Below are 4,758 nucleotides of genomic sequence, written 5' to 3'. Positions count from 1 at the left end.
GTAATTATGATGCTAATAAAGAAGACGAAGTTGGAAGATGAAGCAGCAAATGCCGATCAAAACATAATCGCTACAGGTAATTATGATGCTAATAAAGAAGACAAAGTTGGAAAATGAAGCAGCAAATGTCGATCAAAACACAATCGTTGTAGTTAATAACGATGCTAATAAAGAAGACGAAGTTGGAAGATGAAGCAGCAAATGCCGATCAAAACATAATCGCTGCAGGTAATTATGATGCTAATAAAGAAGACGAAGTTGGAAGATGAAGCAGCAAATGCCGATCAAAACACAATCGCTTCAGGCAATAATGACGCTATGTCAGCGAATCAGTGGCTCATCATCTACTCAGCGGAACCAACCGGTCAAGAGTTGTCAGATTAAGACATCATTTCTATTATGTCTCTTCAAGAGTGTGGTGGCAGTGAATCCGATATCGAAAGTGATCCACCAGTGGAGCCAGTCAGGCTATATAAAACACAATCTAGCTTTAAAGGGGGTCATCGCATGGTTCGAACAAATTAATAACTTATGTGAAGATAATGACGTAATGCGTAATTTGTTTAAGACTGCTGAAAAGTTTCAAAAGAAAAAAAAATCGCTTCAAAAGCATACTGTGATTACACCCTTCTTTGGAAAGTGATTTGTTACATATTTGACCAATACCATGTATTTTTTATTTTGTAAGTAAGTCATTGGTTTGAAAACAGTAATGTTTTACGTGAAGATAATGAAATGCCACTCTGATTATACAATTTGTATAATTATTGACTCCATATAGAATAATAAACTGATAAGTTTTGTCTACCATGTTTGCATCCTATTCTAGTTTGCATCCTATTCTAGTTTACATCCTATTGTTTATCGATAACTGACGCTATTAATGGTGTCCAATGTGTTCACATTGGCTGATTCGACAATCGGGAGGTCTCGGAAATCCGAACGAACTAATACAAATGCTTTTGGATTAACGAGGTTTCACTGTATACACATTTTTTGCAATATAATTTCTTTCATTTGGCGAATTATTTTAGGTTATTTGGTAAAAATGATGTGAAGTCCAAGGCACGATACAATAACAGATTAGTTTATTTCTTCTTTCTTAACCCTTGTTACAGGCTACTTTCACTTATAAATGTAGGTCTAAGTGTACAAACAACGTTTCAACTGAAACCCCAAGACTAATGGTGAGTAGGGAAATTCGTAATGAATGAGAGGACAGTTTCAGTAAATGAGGATGGAGAGTTTTACAAATACAAACTGGTGAGTTATAAATCATAAGCAAAAACGCATAGTAATTGCAATGTTGCTGGGCGATGTTGATACCTTTAAACAATATATCGCTATATTATTGTTTGTTTGTTTGTAATTAAGCACAAAGCTACACAGTGGGTTATCTGTGCTCTGCCCACCACGGGTATCGAAACCCGGATTCTAGCGTTGTAAGTCCGCAGACATACCGCTGTGCCACAGGGGGGGCCGCTATATTATTAAAAATAAATTATAAACTTGGCTTCCCACAACCCTATGGGATAGATAATAACAATATTTTAGGGTTGGTTTTTCTTTCTGTCCAAGCGTCTTACATACATACACCCTAAATTTGATTATCCTAGACCTTAATAGGCTCAAATATTCAACCTAACATATGAAAGTTTGAGGGATATTTTAATCATTGTGGCTGACTTTTGTTTTTTGGAATTTTGTTTGTTTTTGTTTTGTTTTTTATTTCGCGCAAAGCTACACGAGGGCTATCTGCGCTAGCCGTCCCTAATTTAGCAGTGTAAGACTAGAGGGAAGGCAGCTAGTCATCACCACCCACCGCCAACTCTTGGGCTACTCTTTTACCAACGAATAGTGGGATTACCCGTCACATCATAACGCCCCACAGGTGAAAGGGCGAGCATGTTTGGTGGAGGGGATTCGAACCCGCGACCCTCAGATTGGGAGTCGAGCGCCCTAACCATCTGGCCATGCCGGGCCAGTTTTGGAATTACAACATATGAAAGACAATATGACGAAATATGGATAAGTTGTATTGTGAATTTAAATTTAAATCCTGCATTTATATAAGTTAATAATTGAAGATGGTGTATATCGCCAAAAGAGTTATACCCAAAACTAATCTTTTGTTGTAAATTCGGCGGAATATTTGGTAAAAATAATGCCAAGTTCAGTCCACGTAACGATAACATATCAATTTATTTCTTCAGTAATATATACGTTTAATGCAACCATGTTCACATGTAGGCCTAATTTCAAGTACATATGCTTTTCATTTCAAGCGTAAACTCCGAAATGAAAATAAGCCTACTTACTTACGAACTTGTAAAATTCCATGACCAATCGATCGAGTAACGGAATAGCAGAATAGACGAGGTAATTCTCACTTCTATCACTCAATAAAGTTACCGACACTCAACTCACTGCCTCAATCATCATTGATTATTTGTATTTATATCGTAGCCTTGTTTTTGCACATTATACGAACCTTTAAGATTCTCAATTTTTATAAGCTTTCTCGATCTTAACGTCATCGTAATGACGAGCTCCCTCTAGCAAACATTTAAATTAAAACATTGAAAATATAGCTAACAACCCTATTTGTCGATATCGATCGATAATAGAACTTCCTAACTGAAAACTGGTTACAAAGTAAAAACGAATGCGGTGTATCTAATAGGGAAAAATACATAAAAATAATATTAACACATTTATTCTCCAATGGCTATAAAAAAAATCACGCATATAAATTTTTGGCACCATGAAATAATGTGCATCTAGAATAGAAATCTATAGAAATAAAGGTGCAACTGGACATAACAATATTTATAAATCTCAACACTATTACAGTCGCGTGATTTAACTTTTATTGTTCTGAAACCATCAAGCTGGGAGCTCTTCGAATTTTGAAAAAAAATATTTTATCACATAAGTTACACACTTCCCAATCCATTCTATGCCAAATAAAAAGCAATACGATTTCTTGAACATATTAGAATTGCTCTATCCTTATTTTACTGAAATCGACTGCTTTTTAAAATCATGTTTGATGTATGTTAATAAAAAAAATTATCATTTTTGACAATACGTTATGATTCAACAATATCTCATTTTGGATATTGATTAGTGTGGATATACGTTCGTGAAATACAGGCTTCCAAACATGCTCTAAGACTAAATTCCAGTGTTCCTAAAGAGCATTTGTGAATCCTAACCCTTTAATATAAAACAGCCTACTAAATGTTATGTTCTACTTGAAAAGCTATTGTATTTTTTCACTTTTGAGTATACTATTAACAGTTACCTCAGTTTTTAGTTTGGCACATTCTTAATCACACATGGGAATATTTAGAATCTGATACACTTGGACGTTAATTTTTAAAATAGAACAGTTTTATATATTTTTAGTTTCTTTGTACTTGAGACAAAGAAAATATTCGCAATAAACATTTAAAGTTCATAATTAAAGGTTCGTATCTGTCCTAGTGGTTAGTCCAGTTGGACTATCAATCCGAGTGTTAATGGTTCGCGTCCAGTTGCCGTGCTCCACACTTTAGGGCCATGTGTGTGCTATAAGAATGATGGTCAAATCTCACGATCTGATCATACAAGAGTAGCCCAAAAGTTGATTTAGAATGGATTTGAGCTTAAAAGAATAAAATCTAGACACGCTTAAAATAATAAAACCTAGATACGTTTAAAATAATAAAATCTAGACACGCTTAAAACAATAAAATCTAGACACGTTTTCTAGATTTTATTATTTTAAACGTGTCTAGATTTTATTATTTTAAACGTGTCTAGATTTTATTATTTTAAATGTGTCTAGATTTTACTGTTTTAAGCGTGCCTAGATCTTATTATTTTTATGGATGATATAACAAGCTTCAGACGTATAAAGAAGCTAGTAATATGTATAATATTTCTTGGGGACTTTATTACCAGTGAAAACATTCAGAATACTCATCAATTTTTCACGATTTTCTGCTCGAGGGCACTAGATTCTGCTGTAAATGGTTTCCAAAAAGATTCGCTTACGCTTTTGTAAATACCTCAATAAACACACACATTGTTTAAGCAAATTTAAGACACATGAAGAACTTTACTTATTTTTTAAAAGTTTTTTAACTGTCTTCCTTATGACAAAGTAATGAAAAAAAGATGACCAAGTTTTACATAACAGAAGAAAACATACATCACTTCTGTAGGTAATATAATTCGAGGTAGATTTTATTATTTTAAACGTGTCTAAATTTTATTGTTTTAAACGTGTCTAGATTTTATTGTTTTAAACGTGTCTAGATTTTATTATTTTAAGCGTGTCTAAATTTTATTATTTTAAACGTATCTAGGTTTTATTATTTTAAACGTATCTCTAAGGCAGCTACAGGGTATACATGAGCAATATTGTGGAACGGTCTAGTATATTGTAAATAAAGTCATACACTATGTAACATACTATTGTTTAAGCTTCAATGATCTAGCAATTCGTGCCTCATTGGGCTTCTATTAAAGAGTAAGTTTGTAGATATAGGTAAGGCAAACAATGGATTTGTATTGACATTTGGCGAATTTTAGGTTCCTTGTGCAATTTATTAGGCCTTCGTTCATATAAGTATTGCTGTGAGAATTGGATGGACAATTTTCAGATCGTGTCCACCTTTACCAGGGTAAGAATAAGCACATGTTGCGTCATCGAGTCACATGACTACTGTGACGCAACGTTTCTAGAACTATCATGTACTTTGGCGAATG

The sequence above is a fragment of the Limulus polyphemus genome, unplaced genomic scaffold (assembly GCF_000517525.1).
Source record: "Limulus polyphemus unplaced genomic scaffold, Limulus_polyphemus-2.1.2 Scaffold111, whole genome shotgun sequence".
Lineage (NCBI taxonomy): Eukaryota > Metazoa > Arthropoda > Merostomata > Xiphosura > Limulidae > Limulus > Limulus polyphemus.
Note: the sequence above shows the minus strand (reverse complement) of the source record.